Raw genomic sequence first — 22397 nt, forward strand, 5'->3', positions numbered from 1 at the left:
CAGCCAGAGTGTCCCTTCCCCGGGCAGAGTCTGGAGGAGTGGGGGGTGGCTCTGGAGGTGCTCCGGGGGCTCCAGGGGGTGCGCGGCGGAGGCCATGCCCAGCCAGAGTGGCCCTTCCCCGGGCATAGTCTGGGGAGAGTGGGGGGTGGCTCTGGAGGTGCTCCGGGGGCTCCAGGGGGTGCTCAGTGGAGGCCATGCCCAGCCAGAGTGTCCCTTCCCCGGGCAGAGTCTGGAGGAGTGGGGGGTGGCTCTGGAGGTGCTCCGGGGGCTCCAGGGGCTCCAGGGGTTCCAGGGGGTGCTCAGCGGAGGCCATGCCCAGCCAGAGTGGCCCTTCCCCGGGGTGAGTCTGGGGAGAGTGGGGGGTGGCTCTGGAGGTGCTCCGGGGGCTCCAGGGGGTGCTCAGCGGAGGCCATGCCCAGCCAGAGTGGCCCTTCCCCGGGCAGAATCTGGGGAGAGTGGGGGGTGGCTCTGGAGGTGCTCCGGGGGCTCCAGGGGGTGCTCAGTGGAGGCCATGCCCAGCCAGAGTGGCCCTTCCCCGGGGTGAGTCTGGAGGAGTGGGGGGTGGCTCTGGAGGAGCTCCAGGGGTTCCAGGGGGTGCTCGGCGGAGGCCATGCCCAGCCAGAGTGGCCCTTCCCCGGGCATAGTCTGGGGAGAGTGGGGGGTGGCTCTGGAGGTGCTCCGGGGGCTCCAGGGGGTGCTCAGTGGAGGCCATGCCCAGCCAGAGTGGCCCTTCCCCGGGCAGAGTCTGGAGGAGTGGGGGGTGGCTCTGGAGGTGCTCCGGGGGCTCCAAGGGTTCCAGGGGGTGCTCAGTGGGGGCCAAGCCCAGCCAGAGTGGCCCTTCCCCGGGCAAAGTCTGGCCGTGTGCGGGGTGGATGATCCCTGCTCCGCCTCACGCGAGTTCGAGACCGGCTGGGTGCCCTTTTATCCATGAGGCACTGCACTGCCTCCGGCAGCCGAGTTCGGGGCCCGGTGAGGGCTCCAGACTCCAGGGGCTCCGACCCGGAGCCTCCGACCCGCAGAAGGTGCTCCCTGGCCGGGCAAAGTCTGGCCGTGTGCGGGGTGGATGATCCCTGCTCCGCCTCACGCGAGTTCGAGACCGGCTGGGTGCCCTTTTATCCATGAGGCACTGCACTGCCTCCGGCAGCCGAGTTCGGGGCCCGGTGAGGGCTCCAGGCTCCAGGGGCTCCGACCCGGAGCCTCCGACCCGCAGAAGGTGCTCTCTGGCCGGGCAAAGTCTGGCCGTGTGCGGGGTGGATGATCCCTGCTCCGCCTCACGCGAGTTCGAGACCGGCTGGGTGCCCTTTTATCCATGAGGCACTGCACTGCCTCCGGCAGCCGAGTTCGGGGCCCGGTGAGGGCTCCAGGCTCCAGGTGCTCCGACCCGGAGCCTCCGACCCGCAGAAGGTGCTCCCTGGCCGGGCAAAGTCTGGCCGTGTGCGGGGTGGATGATCCCTGCTCCGCCTCACGCGAGTTCGAGACCGGCTGGGTGCCCTTTTATCCATTAGGCACTGCACTGCCTCCGGCAGCCGAGTTCGGGGCCCGGTGAGGGCTCCAGGCTCCAGGGGCTCCGACCCGGAGCCTCCGACCCGCAGAAGGTGCTCCCTGGCCGGGCAAAGTCTGGCCGTGTGCGGGGTGGATGATCCCTGCTCCGCCTCACGCGAGTTCGAGACCGGCTGGGTGCCCTTTTATCCATGAGGCACTGCACTGCCTCCGGCAGCCGAGTTCGGGGCCCGGTGAGGGCTCCAGGCTCCAGGGGCTCCGACCCGGAGCCTCCGACCCGCAGAAGGTGCTCCCTGGCCGGGCAAAGTCTGGCCGTGTGCGGGGTGGATGATCCCTGCTCCGCCTCACGCGAGTTCGAGACCGGCTGGGTGCCCTTTTATCCATGAGGCACTGCACTGCCTCCGGCAGCCGAGTTCGGGGCCCGGTGAGGGCTCCAGGCTCCAGGGGCTCCGACCCGGAGCCTCCGACCCGCAGAAGGTGCTCCCTGGCCGGGCAAAGTCTGGCCGTGTGCGGGGTGGATGATCCCTGCTCCGCCTCACGCGAGTTCGAGACCGGCTGGGTGCCCTTTTATCCAAGAATCAACTGGAGTGTGGAGCTTCTACGGGCCTCCAGGGGCACTGCCGACCCAGAGCTGTGCCCCGGCTTCAGTTCTCTGTATCTCAGGAAGTTTTTTATTTATACATTTATTTCATCCATAATCTCTGGCGCCTAAAGGGTTAACTGATGAAAGGAACTGCTAAACTTGGTTCAATTACCACAGAATCCCAGTGTGCTATAGGCTGGCCACTGCTTGGTAGGAGTTTCCCGTACGTGAGTGACTGTTCCTTGCTTCCTTCACGCCCCGCTCAACCTCGTCTTCTTCTAAAGAGTTTGGCGCTGTCCTCAGAAGCTTTGGTCTTACTCAGCACCTGAGTGGCCCCACCAAGAGCAAAGGGCACACTCTGGACCTGCTAATGACAAAGCGGGTTAATATTTCAAATTACAGTGTGGTAAATGTTACTTTGTCTGATGGTTTCTGTATTTCTCCAGGTGCAATGAGTTTGCAGTCTTCTTTGCAAGACTCAGTTCAGAACATTAAAAATACCATTATTTGCAGATAACAAGCACGCAGCCAGCTAGACAACTGGAGTTAACCCATTTTGCATTTGTGGCTGACAAAACTTTCCAAGAGATCACCACAAGTCTGAGTTCCACTACATGCTGCCTTTATGCATTGCCTACTAGATTTTTAAAGTCTATGGTGAGCAGTCTGTTGGCTCCAATCAATCAAAAAGTCAACATGTTGCTTGGATCTGGAATTTTCCCAAGATCCTTAAAACTGCAGTCATTAAGCCTCTCTTAAAGAAGAGCAGTCTTGATGCCACAGTGCTAAATAATTACCGGCCCATCTCAAACCTACTACTACTCAGTTGTCCATTCAAGTATGCAAATTATTTACAATGACAGAAAATGCGCTGCTGTTACAAATTGGAATAAGATGGAAAAGTATCCCTGCACACACAGATTAACTGCACTCTTTTCACTTTTTGATTCTCAGTTTGTTGGCAAGGAATGACTGATGTGGACTCATTTTGGATGAAAAACGTGTTTTGCGTTTATGGAAACGCACCATGGAAGGATGTATGGACTCTGTGGCGCAATGGATAGCGCATTGGACTTCTAGGCATAATTTGCAAGGGCATTTAAAGGTTGTGGGTTTGAGTCCCACCAGAGTCGCTAATGGTGAGAGAACATATTAGTTTTTTACAATGGAAAATCTGCTCGCTTTACTATCTGATGAAAGGCACTGCTGAACGAGGTTCAATTGCCAAGGGTGCTTGAAAAAGTAAGCAAATACATCGGCATTATGTCAAATAACATTATCTTGCAATTTTTCCTCAATATCCAGATTAACTGCAGTATATTGAGTGCGCAATAAATTGGCGAGAGTCGATTGATTGAAAGACTTCCAGTTTTTTTATAGCTACATTGGTACAGGGGATTTAGCTCAAAGGTAGAAAGATTGATGCCCTCGTTCTCCATTAAACACAGTTGATTGGACAGGGGCTGAACTTTCGAATGTTGCTGGCTCGCTTTAAAAAAAAAGATATTGCGGCTTGTCGAGTCACAAATATTTAATTGGGCGGGCTGTTTGTCTCTGTGGCGCAATTGGCCAGCGCGCTCTGCTGTTAACCTGGAGGTTGGTGGTTCGAGCCCACCCAGGGAAGATTGAAAGAGCTATCGCAGGCAAAATCTATGAGGTAACATTGGTCACTGAATATCTTGGTGAAACAGGTTAAAGTAGCATTTAAGAGGCTCTGTGGCTTAGATGGTCAAAGTGCCTGTCTAGTAAACAGGAGATCCAGGGTTCAAATCCCAGCAGTGCCTTAATGATAGCCTTTCAAGCAAATCAGTTGTTTACATGTACAGAAAACCTTATCACCCGAAAGAGCTCTTACATTTTGCAATTAGAGATTGAAAAGTATCCCTGAATAAACAGAGTAAATGCACTCTTTTCACTCCTTGTTTCTCAGTTTGATGGTAAGGGTTGATTGAATGATTGATTGATTGATTGATTGATTGATTGATTGATTGATGTAGACCGTTTTCGGATGACTGTTTTGCTTTTGTGAAAAAGGGGAATCAGACAAAAGTTGCAAAGGCATTCAAAGGCTGTGAGTTCGAGACCCACCAAAGTTACTGTTGTAACCCCTGTTATCTACATTGGTAAATAGGAAAGCATGCTTGTGTTATTAACTGATGAAAGGAACTGCTAAACTTGGTTCAATTACCACAGAATCCCAGTGTGCTATAGGCTGGCCACTGCTTGGTAGGAGTTTCCCGTACGTGAGTGACTGTTCCTTCCTTCCTTCACGCCCCGCTCAACCTCGTCTTCTTCTAAAGAGTTTGGCACTTTCCTCAGAAGCTTTGGTCTTACTCAGCACCTGAGTGGCCCCACCAAGGGCAAAGGGCACACTCTGGACCTGCTAATGACAAAGCGGGTTAATATTCGGCAGGAGTTATTAAAAGTTGGTTTAATAACTGTAAAGAGACTAAAAATCTTGGGAGATATACAAGATAAGCATTTGTAAAGAAACTTGGAAAGACCTTTTTTCCACATCAAATTTTACAGTTCTTCAACCACACATGAAGAGTCACCTGAACAGGGACTTGAACCCTGGACCCTCAGATTAAAAGTCTGATGCTCTACCGACTGATGGACGCATCATATGGCAATGGCATACAGTACATACATTGGCCATTCACTCACCTTAGCCAGCACAACAGCCCAGAGGCAGCCATGAAGACACGTGAAGAGGATCCATTGCGTTGTCAGTGCAGGCAAATAAATGAACCATTTTATTGTCACCACTTGTGCTTCTTCATGTTCCTCATTTGGTTTGTCTTGTCAAAAATAGGAATTGTACTGCAGCAATCATGACTCTTGTTCCAAGTTTTATTTCCAATTAGACCTCAACCAGAGCCACTGTCTGTCTGCAATTCACAGAAAGTGCTTCATAGTTGGATTGTAGTTTTAGCTTCGCCCCCACTTGAATTGAATATTTTTGTATGGGTACTTTCTTTGTGTGTGAGTATTTTTCATTCTGATCATTTTTGCCAGAGTTCATTTCTATACAGCTACTTTTTGCTAAGGTAACATTTTGATCCAAGTCGTGTCTACCCTTGCCCTCATGTGCTATGTCTGTGTGCATTTAATAGTGCAATTATTTGTAAAATGGCTTATGATTTTCATATTTTGGCTAATAAATAAAAGTAGATCCTGATTACCTAGTCTTGATCAATGTTCGTGTAGTTCTGCACCTTTATAATGTAGCTCCAATTTGAGCTATGTGAAAGACAGTTACACAAAAGACTTGCAAAACAAATAGTAGATTTACTCAACAGGGCAAATCAAAGAGAGCAGCCATGTAGGATGCAGGCACATGCTCTGTGGTTTCATTGTGTAGAGGTCATCACATCTGCTTTACACGCAGAAGGTCCTGGGTTCGATCCCCAGTGAAACCAGCTGTGTGTTTCATGCAAACTCTCATTGACTTTGAGCATGCTGTTGGTGCTTTAAAGCTCCATGACTTTACTGTTCCCCTCTTGCATACTGAAATAAAAGCTTCATCTGTTGAGCTCATATTGTGTTCAATAGCTACAGCGTACCTATCATCTTGTATCTTTCATTCAGTCCTCTAATTCTTTCAACAAGGTTTAAAGAAATGCGCTTTCTATGTTCTCATGCAGAAATCTGGGGATGAACCAGGGACTTCTAGATCTTCAGTCTATCGCTCTGCCAAATGAGTTATTTTGGTAAGGACAGCTGGTGGGTTCATGTCTTAAACAGGAACCTACTTATACACCCCAAGCATTTGATATTTGCTGGATGCCAATGGAAATGCGTGTGCACAATCTCTCTAGGTAACTTTGCTGTGGGTTGGTTATCAATCTGATATGATTTAAAACACACGTTCAAGGGTGTTTTTTACATAGGGGGACAATGTGAAGATTGTTGCGTCATTCCACCCCAAATTCTGTCAACAAGTCGGCAGGAGTTATTAAAAGTTGGTTTAATTAAAACCCTTTAAGCGCCAAAGTCGCAGAAATGCGACTTTACCGTACAAGGAAATTTATGAAATAATAGTAGAAAATGAATCACTTCAGTCATTGGTCGGTTCGGTGCAACTTCCTCTTATTAGCCAGGTATGATCTAGGGCAGATCCGGTAAGGAAAAAAATGGCCGGAGGAAGTACACGTGGCATGCAATTTACAGCAGATTCTGACTCTGAAGGAAATTATCTCCCCGAGAGTGACGATGGATTTCCAAGTGGAGATGAAGGGACTTCGAAACAACGGACAGGTGCAAAGGACAGACGGAGGCGAGGAACCAGTGGAACCAGTGGCTGCAGTAAAACTTGCCCGGTGGATGAGAGCTGGGACATGCTGAGAGAGGTCGAGGTATTTGAGGCATGGATCAAACCTTTTGAAGACCCAGTTGGCTACACAGGAGAGATGGATCTGACGGATGCTAATCCATTTGATATTCTGTCACTCTTTCTGACCGATCAGTTTTGGACTTTCATTACTGATGAGACAAATAGATATGCACATCCGTTTATGGCACCTATGATTCTGAAGCCACATTCAAGATTTCTTGAGTGGTATCATGTATCAGTCACCGAAATGAAAGCTTTCTTCGCTTTGCATCTCTCCATGGGCCTTGTTGAGAAACCTGAAATCGAGGATTACTGGGGAACATTTTGGCTTACACAAACGCCTGGATTTGGAAATGTAATGTCAAGAAACAGATTTGAAATCATTCTTTCGTTCTTTCATTTTGTCAACAATAATGATTATGTGAGAACAGGCGAGCCCGGGCACGATAAACTGTTCAAAGTCCGCCCAATAATAGATTTGATTATTCCCAAATTTGCAGCAGTTTACAGTCCAATCAAGGAGCTTTCTTTAGATGAAATGACAATAGCTTTCAAGGGGAGATCTTCACTAAAATGTTACCCTCCGAATAAACCTGACAAATATGGCTATAGAGTGTATGCCCTGAGTGAAAGCTGTTCAGGGTATGTTTTGCGCTGGTCAATGCACACTGGACAGTACAAAAATAATGCAAGCAACATCAGTGCAACACACGCAGTTGTCCGTGAGTTGGTTTCTCCCTTTACGGGCAAAGGACACGAGATTTACATGGACAGTTACTATACCTCGCCTGTAATTGCAAATGAATTAGCAGATTTGGAAACTGGACTGTGTGGGACGGTAAGGATTACCAGGTTGGGGATGCCAAAATGCCTTGGTAAAAGTGTCTTACAGCTGAAAAAAGGAGATGACCCAGTTTTTTGCAGAAAGGGAAAACTCCTGGCTTGTGCTTGGCACGATACTAAACGTCTCACCATGTTGTCCACAGTCTATGGAAATGATTGTGTTCAGAGGAGGATCCGATCCAAGACAGATGACACTGGCTTCCGTGACATCAAAAGACCTGTATGTGTCGACCAGTACAACGCCTACATGGGTGGAGTGGACACTGCTGACCAGAGGATGAAGACATACCTCTTTCCACACAGGTCCCGGAAATGGTATCATCGCATATTCAATGCCATTATAAGCATAAGTATTGTCAACTCACACATCATATACACCAAATCCACTCCAGGCCCACACAAACCTTTAAAGGTTTACATTCAGAACATTATTGATGCATTACTGGCTGATCACTCCAAAAAACAAGAAAGGCGCTCAAGACCGGAGGGTGAAATGCCACAGAGACTCACAGAGCGTCATTGGCTTTGTCAAGCAGAGGGACGTCCAGACTGCGCCGTGTGCTCTGACCGCTCTCGTACCAAAGGCAGGCGGCAAACAAAGTACAGGTGCCGTCAGTGTGGCGTTTGTGCGGTTCCATGCAACGAGAGATACCATACGCTAAAAAACTTTAAATGCTGTCATTTGGATATGTAAAAGTGCAGGGTACCTTGACCCTGGATGGACATCTTTTCTGTGATGGCTCTCTCCTTTCTTCACTGCTTTCTCCACAACCTGCCTGGCACCAATGATGGATGTATAAGTTGGAAAAATAAAAAAAATGAAAAAAATACATAATAAATACCGTGTTTGTCATCATTTGGTCAGAACTTGTAATCAGGGCCCGAGTTTGAAGATGTGAGCAAAAGGGGTGAAAATGGGTTAAAATGTGAAAAAACACCAAAATGAGCAAAATGAAATAATCCCCCATCATCAGTGCACTGTTTGCCCCCAGAAAAGCACTCCCCTGGGGCCTGGAGGTGATCTGACCACCAGAATATAGTACCATATACCCCTGCTGGACTTAGAAAAAAAACCGAGCTTCCAGCCAATAGTACACTATACCCGAGGGACTCTGTCGTTTTTCGGCAATAGTACACTATACCCGAGGGACTCTGTCGTTTTTCGGCAATAGTACACTATACCCGAGGGACTCTGTCGTTTTTCGGCAATAGTACACTATACCCGAGGGACTCTGTCATTTTTCGGCAATAGTACACTATACCCGAGCGACTCTGTCGTTTTTCCGGGCCGTAGTATGAAGTTGTGAGCAAAAGGGGTGAAAATGGGTTAAAATGTGAAAAAACACCAAAATGAGCAAAATGAAATAATCCCCCATCATCAGTGCACTGTTTGCCCCCAGAAAAGCACTCCCCTGGGGCCTGGAGGTGATCTGACCATCATAGTATAGCACCATATGCCCCTGAGGGACTTAGAGTAAAAACCGAAATAGTACACTATACCTGAAAAGACTCTGTCATTTTTCGGCAATAGTACACTATACCCGAGCGACTCTGTCGTTTTTCCGGGCCGTAGTATGAAGTTGTGAGCAAAAGGGGTGAAAATGGGTTAAAATGTGAAAAAACACCAAAATGAGCCAAATGAAATAATCCCCCATCATCAGTGCACTGTTTGCCCCCAGAAAAGCACTCCCCTGGTGCCTGGAGGTGATCTGACCATCATAGTATAGCACCATATGCCCCTGAGGGACTTAGAGTAAAAACCGAAATAGTACACTATACCTGAAAAGACTCTGTCATTTTTCGGCAATAGTACACTATACCCGAGCGACTCTGTCGTTTTTCCGGGCCGTAGTATGAAGTTGTGAGCAAAAGGGGTGAAAATGGGTTAAAATGTGAAAAAACACCAAAATGAGCCAAATGAAATAATCCCCCATCATCAGTGCACTGTTTGCCCCTAGAAAAGCACTTCCCTGGGGCCTGGAGGTGATCTGACCATCATAGTATAGCACCATATGCCCCTGAGGGACTTAGAGTAAAAACCAAAATAGTACACTATACCTGAAAAGACTCTGTCATTTTTCGGCAATAGTACACTATACCCGAGCGACTCTGTCGTTTTTCCGGGCCGTAGTATGAAGTTGTGAGCAAAAGGGGTGAAAATGGGTTAAAATGTGAAAAAACACCAAAATGAGCAAAATGAAATAATCCCCCATCATCAGTGCACTGTTTGCCCCCAGAAAAGCACTCCCCTGGGGCCTGGAGGTGATCTGACCATCATAGTATAGCACCATATGCCCCTGAGGGACTTAGAGTAAAAACCGAAATAGTACACTATACCTGAAAAGACTCTGTCATTTTTCGGCAATAGTACACTATACCCGAGCGACTGTCGTTTTTCCGGGCCGTAGTATGAAGTTGTGAGCAAAAGGGGTGAAAATGGGTTAAAATGTGAAAAAACACCAAAATGAGCAAAATGAAATAATCCCCCATCATCAGTGCACTGTTTGCCCCCAGAAAAGCACTCCCCTGGGGCCTGGAGGTGATCTGACCATCATAGTATAGCACCATATGCCCCTGAGGGACTTAGAGTAAAAACCGAAATAGTACACTATACCTGAAAAGACTCTGTCATTTTTCGGCAATAGTACACTATACCCGAGCGACTGTCGTTTTTCCGGGCCGTAGTATGAAGTTGTGAGCAAAAGGGGTGAAAATGGGTTAAAATGTGAAAAAACACCAAAATGAGCAAAATGAAATAATCCCCCATCATCAGTGCACTGTTTGCCCCCAGAAAAGCACTCCCCTGGGGCCTGGAGGTGATCTGACCATCAGAGTATAGCACCATATGCCCCTGAGGGACTTAGAGTAAAAACCGAAATAGTACACTATACCTGAAAAGACTCTGTCATTTTTCGGCAATAGTACACTATACCCAAGCGACTCTGTCGTTTTTCCGGGCCGTAGTATGAAGTTGTGAGCAAAAGGGGTGAAAATGGGTTAAAATGTGAAAAAACACCAAAATGAGCAAAATGAAATAATCCCCCATCATCAGTGCACTGTTTGCCCCCAGAAAAGCACTCCCCTGGGGCCTGGAGGTGATCTGACCATCATAGTATAGCACCATATGCCCCTGAGGGACTTAGAGTAAAAACCGAAATAGTACACTATACCTGAAAAGACTCTGTCATTTTTCGGCAATAGTACACTATACCCGAGCGACTCTGTCGTTTTTCCGGGCCGTAGTATGAAGTTGTGAGCAAAAGGGGTGAAAATGGGTTAAAATGTGAAAAAACACCAAAATGAGCCAAATGAAATAATCCCCCATCATCAGTGCACTGTTTGCCCCCAGAAAAGCACTCCCCTGGGGCCTGGAGGTGATCTGACCATCATAGTATAGCACCATATGCCCCTGAGGGACTTAGAGTAAAAACCGAAATAGTACACTATACCTGAAAAGACTCTGTCATTTTTCGGCAATAGTACACTATATCCGAGCGACTCTGTCGTTTTTCCGGGCCGTAGTATGAAGTTGTGAGCAAAAGGGGTGAAAATGGGTTAAAATGTGAAAAAACACCAAAATGAGCCAAATGAAATAATCCCCCATCATTAGTGCACTGTTTGCCCCCAGAAAAGCACTCCCCTGGGGCCTGGAGGTGATCTGACCATCATAGTATAGCACCATATGCCCCTGAGGGACTTAGAGTAAAAACCGAAATAGTACACTATACCTGAAAAGACTCTGTCATTTTTCGGCAATAGTACACTATACCCGAGCGACTCTGTCGTTTTTCCGGGCCGTAGTATGAAGTTGTGAGCAAAAGGGGTGAAAATGGGTTAAAATGTGAAAAAACACCAAAATGAGCCAAATGAAATAATCCCCCATTATCAGTGCACTGTTTGCCCCCAGAAAAGCACTCCCCTGGGGCCTGGAGGTGATCTGACCATCATAGTATAGCACCATATGCCCCTGAGGGACTTAGAGTAAAAACCGAAATAGTACACTATACCTAAAGACTCTGTCGTTTTTCGGCAATAGTACACTATATACCATTGGACTTAGTCGTTTTTTGGGCTCGTGGAAATAAGCGTTCAGCTCAAGAGTCCCGGGCTAAATCACGCTGCTCCCGAGAAATTCCTACGCTGCTCTCACGCGGGATGTGCAAAATGGTAATGCTGGGAGGGACGGGCGGGCGGTTTTTGAGAATGACGTTTTTCGCAATCGAAACAGGTACATTTCCTGGTTGTGCGGCTACCGGGGGAGGAGCTCGTTTGACGGCCACACGAGAACCGCGATCGATGGGCCCCGTTCTGGTTTTATCCAGCTTCCAAGGCTCCTTCACAGCCGTAATCTCAAGTCATGGTTCGGAGGTGCGGAGGTGAGCGTCGGATCACGGAGCCTCTGAATGGAGCCCCGCGCTCCGCGCTCCTCCGCGCTCTAAGCGCCGCTCAGACCGGGCATGAGAGGGTCTATTTTCGGCTTGATTTTACCAGACTCGCGGGCACTTCCAGAAGCTTGCTGTTTGCTCTGATTGCTCGGGGCAGAGCACAGTGTCACGCTGACCACGGGCTGTACGTGGAGGTGAGAGCTGGTTGTAAGGCGGATCATGGAGCCTCTGAATGAGCCCCGCACTCCTCCCGCTCTTAGCGCCGCCCAGACCCGGCATGAGAGGGTCTATTTTCGGCTTGATTTTACCAGACTCCGGGGCACTTCCAGGCTGACAACGGGCTGTACGCGGAGGTGAGTGCTGGTTGGAGATGCTGGGAATTGAACCCAGGACCTCATACATGCCAAGCATGAGCTCTAAAATGATAGAATGGACAAAAACAATCAATAAGATAAGATAAGATCAGATCAGATCAGATCAGATCAGATAAGATAAGATATTCCTTTATTGTCCCACATGGGCACGATGGGTTCATACACAGGCCCCAGATGTACAAGGTTGTGGTCCGAGCTGCCCAGGGGAGGGAGGGGGAAAGAGGAATAAGCCTCCTTGGTGTTGGCAAAAAACAAGTCCAATGTTCTATTGTTTCTGGTGGGGCAGGTAACATACTGGGTGTATGTTGGTAGAACAGAAGAGGGAGAAGCGTGGTTAAAGTCACCAGAGACGAGGGAGAGAGCCTGTGGGTGCTGTGTTTGCAGCCTACAAGTGCAGGAGAGCAGTGCTTCACAAGCATATTCAGCATTGGCAGACGGGGCCACATAGACTGCGATCAAAATCACATGTGAGAACTCCCGGGGCAGATAATATATCTTTTCTTCCCGCATTCTCTCGTTCTGTCCGCCCGCAGCAGATGAAAATTGTCCAAACCTACAATAGAGTCTGGCATTTCTGCTGTTAACCAGGTCTCTGTGAAAATCAAGACACTGCTGTCCCTATAAATCCTCTGGGACCGCATGAGGCTCGCTATTTCCGTCATTTTATTTTGAAGGGACCTCACGTTACCCATGACTACGGCGGGAACCGACTTCCTGTTTGTCCCTCTCTTCTCTCGGAGTTTACGTCCAGCCCGTCTGCTTCGTTGCGTTTTCCTTATGATGTCCGCCGGGATAACGTGAAGATCTCCGGGTAAGACGACTGTTCTCCGCAGTTTCATTAGTTCCTCCTTTGTGTAAGCGCGGTACGGCGCCGACTCAGAGCCAAGACACATCGCCACGACACGACGAAAACACTCAATCCAGCCGAATAAAGTCAAAAACAGTTGAATTAAAAATGATTCCAGCGCGTGTCCCTATCCTACAGTAAAATAGAAAAAATATACTAACTATATTTACAAAATATAGGAGATAAAGCACAATAAGTGTGAGAAAAAAGAGAGAGCGTTTACACCGGGCTGCTAGCTGTACCAGCGCCTTATGACGTATAAAGAAGGCCTCATTGATGCTTGAGAGTTAAGGAACAGTTCTGTATGTAATAGATATAAGCCCATTCCACGTGCAACAAGTCTAGGGATTAGTATTTTCCTTGTGGCTCAGCCTATTAGACCATGGACCTGAAATCCACAATCCCGGATTTTGGAGGCTAGTATCCTGTGCATATTGCTTATGGGGTTATGTACCCATAATAGACTCAAATTGCTTCAAAATGTCTATTCATGGGTCTTTTTTGACCTACATCTTCTTTCACTACTCAGCTATCCTTTTCCCCAAAAAAGAAATAACAATATAGGATGGAAAAAGAAATGTGCTGCTAGATTCAAAGCAAATGTGGAACTGGGAGCTTGCGCTGAAGATCGGCTTCCATCATCCAACACATTACTGACTAGCTTGGTTCATTTGGATTGACAATCGCAATAATGCAAGTAAAAAAAAATCTAGCAGAGGATGGTTTCGATCCATCGACCTCTGGGTTATGGGCCCAGCACGCTACCGCTGCGCCACTCTGCTGAATGGCTATGATCATGGGACTCAAACCCACAATCCCGGTTCAAGAGGCCAGTGCGTAATGCCCATGGGGCTGTATACGTCTAATAGACTCAAATTGCTTCAAAATATGAAATCTAATTTTAAAGGAATGTGGAACTGGGATCTTGCTACGAAAGACTGTGCTCTAACACTGAGCTACATAACCATCTCTTGCCTGTCATGATTATTTTCCAAGCAAGACCTGGAGTCAACACTTTTCACTTTGTGCCATCAACAGAATATTGAATGGAGATGCAGGGGATTGAAACAAGGATTTCATACATGCCCTCGTTCTGAAAGAATGGCTCCGAAATTAAACATCACCAAACATGCTGGTTTATAGAATAGAACGCAATCTCAAAATCTGTGCTGCTAAACACACGTTGCTGACAGGAATCGAACCCAATGGATTTCAAGTCCATCGCCTTAACCTCTCGGCCACAACAACAATACACCTTTAAACTGTGTTTAAGAAAGTGGAAATTACCCACATTATTTTCTGAAACTAGCGCAATTACATTACCAGATTTAACTCTCCATGAATTCATGGAGACAGCATGTTTTACTAAGCATTCTAAGCTCAGGTTTGGCGAGACATACCTATACTGGAAGTTGGGAATGTCGCCCAGGCTGCCTGAATGGGCCACTTTGTCTCACCTTCCTGCAGGTAGTGTGGATGGATGAAATAATATTGTTTGAATTTTATAAGTGCTGCAAGGTTCAAAGGTAATGCGGGACTGGGAGCTTGCACTGAATCACCACATGTGCTGATTTGAAATATTTCAGTGAAGGTCTCTAAAATTCACTGCAGTGTAATCTGGCAATTGTCTAAGAGAAATGCTCCAAAAAGAAACACCAACCAACCTGCTAGTCTATAGATGCATAGAAAAGCTAAAGGTTGATTACAAATTTTCACATGCTGCGCCCAAATCGATACCATGTTTCTATGCCTCTCTTCACCTCCGTCCAGCTTGAATGTACTCGTAACCACAGCGAGTCTTGTACATAATGCAGCTACAAGTGTTCCAGCAGGACAGACTAGATATTCCCATACCGGGAGTTGAACCCGGGCCACCTGGATTCTTTAGCTAAACAGCCCTAAACAGAATCCCATTCATTTCCTATGGTAGTGTTAAACCACTACGGATGTAATATACTTTTGGCCAGCGGCGGCGCTGTGGCGAGAGCGCGCCATGTTTGAATGCAGAGTGACGTCATTCATTCAGTGCGACCTGGACAAGTTTAGCACTAGATCTGCTCCTGTTTTCACCTTCTTATGGACATTTTACTGCCCCAGAACACTCGTATTTTGTGGCATTTATAACGGGCATTTGAAGACGTTTTCAGGTAAAGTTCGTCTTGTGTTTTGCACTTTTGAAACTGTGTTTTTAGTCACATAAAGTCACTGCTACTTCCATGTCTCTGTTGAACAACTAAACGCGACTTTTCTGTCAGTTTTGTGTGATATTCAGCCCTGTGAAGTTAAACTTTATTACATTTAAAGGTTTGCAGTTGTGCAGTTTTATATAAGGTGCAATATTACGTGATCTGTGTGTTGTGTTGTCTCTTATTGTGCATAAAAGTAGTTGTAGCTTCAACAATTCATCACAAGTAAGAGAGACTTTGTCCCACAATGGGGAAATGCCTTCACTTCATGTTAATGTGGAGGACATTCCACAACTGTTACCTAGCAACAGACTATAAACAAGAGCCAAAATCCATATGAATGACTCAACAATTCCTCCTGTCCTCCTCTGCCCCATCCTCCTCTGTCCTGTCCTCTGCCCCGTCCTCCTCTGCCCCGTACTCCTCTGTCCTGTCCTCCTCTGCCCTGTCCTCCTCTGTCCTGTCCTCCTCTGTCCTGTCCTCCTCTGCCCTGTCCTCCTCTGTCCTGTCCTCCTCTGCCCTGTCCTCCTCTGTCCTGTCCTCCTCTCTCCTGTCCTCCTCTGCCCTGTCCTCTTTTCCACCCACTCGTGTCCCCACCAGCTCTCCTCGTGAGCCCTTGGGTGAGTATAACTACATAAATCGTGTGTTCTTGGTTTGTGTGGAGTCACACAGAGTCACACCGTGTAGAGGAGCAGTCACTTCTGTTTCATTTCATGTCTTTTCCTTTAGTAGTGGCTGAAGAGGACGCGCTGGAGAGGACAATGCTCAGCATCTCCGTCCAAACAACACGTGGATGTGTGTAATGTGTCTGTAACGCTTAAGCTCCATTTTGGATTTATCATGTGTTAAAAAGGTTTGTCTTTTATTCCAGCCGTGTCCAGTCGCTGCTGAGCTCCATCATCCTCAGGTTTACAGAAGTTCACACACAGATGTCCTGCCATGAAAGACACTTTGGGACACGTTCTGTCCTGTGCATGAGTTCAGTTGTTCCTGACCCTGTTCAGGTCCTGCTCTGAATTCATGCATCTGTGATGAGAGTAAGTCATATTATCTGGTGTTCAATATGAATGAGTGAGAGCTTCTTCTGCTCATTCACACTAACATTGCTAAATAAAACAGCAATATAAACTTACTTATGATATAAACAACAGGTCAAATGTAAGTGTGCGTTGTTACTAACAGCTAAATATGACTCATTATTCTTCTTCTTCTCTTACAGCAACTGTTCTGGAGGAACCACAGGATGTAAGAGCTTTTACTTGTTGCTTATTCACTGTAAGATCAAAGTTGATCAAACGTATCATATATTTCTTTCCTCTCTTCAGCTGCTGCAGATGTGCTGCCCCTTAAGCCTCCAGTGCCACTTCCACAGGAGCTGAGGTTTGTTCTGCCCGAGTCTGGAAGTACTTCAGCTCCAGGTCTGACATTTTAATAGAATAATCTAAACAAACATAAACCTATATTGTGGTGTTTTGGTTGTTTCAGATGCAGCTCGTCCCACACATTCTGCATCTGATGCTCCTGGAGAAGAGACAACCCAAAGTGAGTGAGCTCCATGTGTGTCTGTGTCTGTCTCAGTCAAACCATCACAGAGTGAACAGATGAATGCTTCATGCTCCATGTGTGTCTGTGTCTGTCTCAGTCAAACCATCACAGAGTGAACAGATGAATGCTTCATGCTCCATGTGTGTCTGTGTCTGTCTCAGTCAAACCATCACAGAGTGAACAGATGAATGCTTCATGCTCCATGTGTGTCTGTGTCTGTCTCAGTCAAACCATCACAGAGTGAACAGATGAATGCTTCATGCTCCATGTGTGTCTGTGTCTGTCTCAGTCAAACCATCACAGAGTGAACAGATGAATGCTTCATGCTCCATGTGTGTCTGTGTCTGTCTCAGTCAAACCATCACAGAGTGAACAGATGAATGCTTCATGCTCCATGTGTGTCTGTGTCTGTCTCAGTCAAACCATCACAGAGTGAACAGATGAATACTTCATGCTGACTGTAGTTTCACAGCCAGTGCAGTGGTTCTAAATGTGTGTCATGTGTTGTATTTCATGTGCACACGTGTTGCTTATCACTAAAACATTCATCTGTTTTGTTCTGTAGTTCCTCCTCCAGTGAAGCTTCAGCCGCAGTCGTCACAACAGGCCGCCTCCCCCTCCACTGCCCCTGAGCCAATCAGCCAACAGCGCGCTACACCCGACCACAAAACTACATATTTGTCATTACATCATCATCACATCAAATTATTAAATGCATCATCTTCACTCAACATCAGCCCGAAAAAGCTGGAGCAAACACAGACACTCTGGCAACACCACAACTCTGCCTGTCGTCACCACGACAACTGTCGTCACCACGACCATCACCTCGTCTCCTACAGCTCTGACCATCACCGTCTCTTTCTCAGGACGCCCTGAGCAGCAGCCCTGAAGAAACACCACCTTTAAGGACATTGTGGACACAGAGTTCTTCCAGAGGGAGCTGGAGGCCACAAGACAGAGAGAGGAGGAAAGGAAGCAACAGAAGAGGAAGAGAGAGGAGTCACCTGCCCCAGGGAGAACGTGCAGGTTCTGCCCCAGGGAGAACGTGAAGGTTCTGCCCCAGGGAGAACGTGCAGGTTCTGCAAACTGGTGCTGAAGCAGGCCCTGCACAGTCCTCACATCCACACATACTTCCCTGGACTCTATATATCTGTATATTTAATGTAAATACTACTGTCAAGTAATGAATGCTGTCTGAAGTGTAAATAAATTAAACTTAATATTTCTGGTATTTTCCCTGTCAATAAATATTCTTAAAAGTACATGTTTTTTTGTGTTTTCTTTCCAATATAACAATACAACAATATTATTTAAATGATTGAGATATCATATCATTAACAATATGAGTCAATGTTTTATTTCTCTGCAGAACATAAACTGAACACAATAGTACAGTTCAGTGCTGCAGTGTTAGAGATGTGATAGTGTGACCTCTGACCCCTGCGGACTAAACACCTGGAGTTTTCTGACCCACTCCAAGTTTATTTATGCAGAAGGTGTGACGTGGGTAAATCTCTTAAGGTGAAGCAGAAATCACTATTTGTGATCAATTTGTGATTTTATTAAAATTGCAAATCAGTACCAGCAGCTGCATGTGAGTCCTTCTCATGATCTGACCTTTTAACAAGTGCAAACTGACACACCAACTCATAAACTTTATACATTTAATGTTTGAACTCATAAACTTTGTACATTTAAAGTTTTGATCCTTTGAAACGTTCCTCTTCTTCTGGGCACAGCAGGAATTGAACTCTGGTTTCTTGAGATGAATTTGTGAACGAACACGAATCTCTGCATTCTGATTGGTTGGCCTTCATCACAGTGGCACATGGCACACAGGCTCATTCTGATTGGCTGGCGCTCTATGCCCACTATCCACGGCTGGCCCCTGGATGAGAGCCAGGAATCCTAACCGCTAGACCATATGGGAAGGCTTTGAGAAGGTAAGAGTTGATTTCATGGTAAAGAAGATAAACCAATGGGTACGAGAAGTGAACCTGGTTTTGTCTGACCAAGAGTGTAGAGTGTTTAATCGAAAGAAAAGAAAAAAGGACACACAGAAATAGTTCATTTTCTCGCTACGTTATGCCACACGTTTCCCTCCCTTGCCTAATTTATTCGATAAAGTAGCCGAAATAGCTCAGTTGGGAGAGCGTTAGACTGAATATCTAAAGGTCCCTGGTTCAATCCCGGGTTTCGGCAGGTGTACCTGAATGTTAGTCTTTGCTCAAAAATACAATGAATAGGAATGCTGGGTCTATTGGATATTTTGCGAGATCAGGACATAAATGGCCTGGAAAGGATCTATAAAACATAAACAGCATGCTTTCATTGGAACATTGTTAGCATGAACATGTTTGGTAACATGTTTGGTTTCGCTGAATGTTGTACCCAAGACCTTCTGCGTGTAGGGCAGATGTGATGACCACCACACAATGAAACCATGAAGCAGAAGTTTGCCTACTTCAATGCTGCTCTCTTTGATATAGCCCAATGATCAAATGTCATACTTATTTTCAAAACAGGACATCCGGTAGAAAGGTGTGGTTCAACGGTATAGCCGTTAGCGCTCTGAATCCAGAGTTTTTCTTCATTTCTTATTGCAATTAGATGCACAAGTCTTTTATGGACATGCCTAGATTCTCGTCTCTGTGGCGCAATCGGCTAGCGCGTTCGGCTGTTAACCGAAAGGTTGGTAGTTCGAGCCCATCCAGGGACGACTGCTCACCTTGCCAGAGCAAGCAAGAAATACAATCCCAGAAGTAACCACTGTATGTAATTATGTAAGGAAACCAGGAAATCGTTATGGCGCTGCGGCTTCCTTGGTCAAAGGGCCTGTTTATTAAACAGGAAATGCCTACTTTTTGTCTATGAAAAATATTTACAAGGACAGAGAAGCACACAAGAAGAGCCCTCAAACCCATACCTTTCTCCCTCAAGTTTACTGCTGCTACACTTTGCATTAAGAGAGGGAAAAGTATTGCTGCACATCAAGATTATTTGCACTGTTTTCACTCCTTGTTTCTCATTTTTTTGGCAAGGGATGATTGATGTAAGACTTGTAGCTTTGGATGACCGTTATCCTTCCAAGGAGGAGTCTGCGGTTCCATGGTGTAATGGTTAGCACTCTGGACTTTGAATCCAGCGATCCGAGTTCAAATCTCAGTGGAACCTTGAGTGCCCAGAGAGCAGCGCTACTCTTTTGAAAAAGTGCAGAAACAAGAAGAATCTTTGGGTAAAATCTGTGATTACCCCCTGAAAGGAGCCAACCAAAGCATACAAACTAAACAAAGCTGTTAAAATCTGGAGCTGGTTTTCTTATGACCAAGCTTATGATTCAACGCCTGGATTACAAAAGGCGTAAACGTTTCACCGCATTGCAAAAGAAACTCAAATGAAAAGCATTGATGTGTTGAAGGAATCCTTTGACTTGGAGAGACAGGACTTTTATAGGACTTATTATAAGCAAGAAATGAAACAAAGAAACGACCACTATAATCCTCTGACAGTAATCTTTGTTGAAACCAATCAATCAGAACTTGCGAGGGGAATCATTTCTAAATGATCTCAATGCATTGGTAATCTGGACAACGTTCTGCTAAGTATATTCTAAACCAATGGGAACGAGAAGTTAACCTGGTTTTGTCTGACCAAGAGTGTGGAAATGTAGGAACAGCCCTGAGGAAGACCACAAAATCACATGCCTGAAGGGGAAAAATATGTTTTTTTCACCACACCATGTCAAAGTGCCCATTATTCACAAGGAAATGCTAACTGCTGGAGAACCCAGCAGGCAAACCACTATCAGGTGTGTTGGGGCTGTGCTGTTGCTAAAAAATAATGGACTGAAATTCACAGGGCACTGCAGACTGTTTTTGACTTTTCCATCCCACTCAAATTTAAAACTATGTACTTGGGCCTCAACACTCCTGCCATGGACACAATAAATGGATACCCTTGGAACATACTTTTGGCTGTAGAGAAAAAGGCCATCACAAAGAAATGCTCGACACCAACCACGCCAACGATCAAAGACTTGACTGACATAGTAACAGACATTAGACATTGGATGAATGGAAAACAGTGACATTCAGGCTTAACTTGGATAAGCACTAATTTGATTGACTTGGACCAAGTAGGACCCTTATTTTCATTTAAATGTGATTTTGTTTTTATTTTATGTTATGTTATGTTTTATGTAACTATTAAGTTCTTTAATTACGATTTTTGCTCCCTGGTCGTGTCCTGTATTGTTTTATGTTTAATCAAAAGAAAAGAAAAAAGGACACACAGAACTAGTTCATTTTCTCGCTACGTTATTCCTGGTTCAATCCTGGGTTCGGCATGTGTACCTGAATGTTAGTCTTTGCTCAAAAATACAATGAATAGGAATGCTGGGTCTATTGGATATTTTGCGAGATCAGGACATAAATGGCCTGGAAAGGATCTATAAAACATAAACAGCAAGCTTTCGTTGGAACATTGTTAGCATGAACATGTTTGGGAACATGTTTGGTTTTGCTGAATGTTGTACCCAAGACCTTCTGCGTGTAGGGCAGATGTGATGACCACCACACAATGAAACCATGAAGCAGAAGTTTGCCTACTTCAATGCTGCTCTCTTTGATATAGCCCAATGATCAAATGTCATACTTATTTTCAAAACAGGACATCCTGTAGAAAGGTGTGGTTCAACGGTATAGCGGTTAGCGCTCTGAATCCAGAGTTTTTCTTCATTTCTAATTGCAATTAGAGGGGTAACCCTTTCATGGGTATGTTAAGATTCTCGCCTCTGTGGCGCAATCGGCTAGCGCGTTCTGCTGATAGGCGAAAGGTTGGTGGTTTGAGCCCACCCAGGGACGACTGCTCACCTTGCCAGAGCAAGCAAGAGATACAATCCCAGAAGTAACCACTGTTGTATGGATTATGTTGTATAATTATGTATGGAAACCAGGAAATCATTACGGCGCTGGGGCTTCCTTGGTCAAAGGGCCTGTTTAGTTAACCCTTTAAGCGCCAAAGTCGCAGAAATGCAACTTTACCGTACAAGGAAATTAATGAAATAATAGTAGAAAATGAATCACTTCAGTCATTGGTCGGTTCGGTGCAACTTCCCTTTATTAGCCAGGTATGATCCAGGGCAGATCCGGTAAGGAAAAAAATGGCTGGAGGAAGTTCACGTGGCATGCAATTTACAGCAGATTCTGACTCTGAAGGGTATTATCTCCCCGAGAGTGACGATGGATTTCCAAGTGGAGATGAAGGGACTTCGAAACAACGGACAGGTGCAAAGGACAGACGGAGGTGAGGAACCAGTGGAACCAGTGGCTGCAGTAAAACTTGCCCGGTGGATGAGAGCTGGGACATGCTGAGAGAGGTCGAGGTATTTGAGGCATGGATCAAACCTTTTGAAGACCCAGTTGGCTACACAGGAGAGATGGATCTGACGGATGCTAATCCATTTGATATTCTGTCACTCTTTCTGACCGATCAGTTTTGGACTTTCATTACTGATGAGACAAATAGATATGCACATCAGTGTATGGCACCTATGATTCTGAAGCCACATTCAAGATTTCTTGAGTGGTATGATGTATCAGTCACCGAAATGAAAGCTTTCTTCGCTTTGCATCTCTCCATGGGCCTTGTTGAGAAACCTGAAATCGAGGATTACTGGGGAACATTTTGGCTTACACAAACGCCTGGATTTGGAAATGTAATGTCAAGAAACAGATTTGAAATCATTCTTTCGTTCTTTCATTTTGTCAACAATAATGATTATGTGAGAACAGGCG

General features: G+C 46.1%; 5 non-coding genes across 5 annotated transcripts; 4 read left to right on the top strand and 1 right to left on the bottom strand.

The window, feature by feature from the left end:
• The first annotated feature begins 3125 nt into the window (after positions 1-3125).
• On the top strand, positions 3126-3216 carry trnar-ucu (transfer RNA arginine (anticodon UCU)). The gene is given in 2 exon segments: positions 3126-3162; positions 3181-3216. It is a non-coding gene; the product is annotated as a tRNA-Arg (tRNA).
• Positions 3217-5432: 2216 nt separating this feature from the next.
• On the top strand, positions 5433-5505 carry trnav-uac (transfer RNA valine (anticodon UAC)). The gene has a single exon. It is a non-coding gene; the product is annotated as a tRNA-Val (tRNA).
• Positions 5506-13578: 8073 nt separating this feature from the next.
• On the bottom strand, positions 13579-13650 carry trnam-cau (transfer RNA methionine (anticodon CAU)). The gene has a single exon. It is a non-coding gene; the product is annotated as a tRNA-Met (tRNA).
• A 5081-nt stretch (positions 13651-18731) lies between these two features.
• On the top strand, positions 18732-18804 carry trnaf-gaa (transfer RNA phenylalanine (anticodon GAA)). The gene has a single exon. It is a non-coding gene; the product is annotated as a tRNA-Phe (tRNA).
• Positions 18805-19704: 900 nt separating this feature from the next.
• On the top strand, positions 19705-19776 carry trnaq-uug (transfer RNA glutamine (anticodon UUG)). Its single transcript has one exon. It is a non-coding gene; the product is annotated as a tRNA-Gln (tRNA).
• The last annotated feature ends 2621 nt before the right edge of the window (positions 19777-22397 follow it).

The sequence above is a fragment of the Eucyclogobius newberryi genome, unplaced genomic scaffold (assembly GCF_026437365.1).
Source record: "Eucyclogobius newberryi isolate DKJ021-1_F unplaced genomic scaffold, fEucNew1.0.hap1 SCAF_29, whole genome shotgun sequence".
Taxonomy (NCBI): domain Eukaryota; kingdom Metazoa; phylum Chordata; class Actinopteri; order Gobiiformes; family Gobiidae; genus Eucyclogobius; species Eucyclogobius newberryi.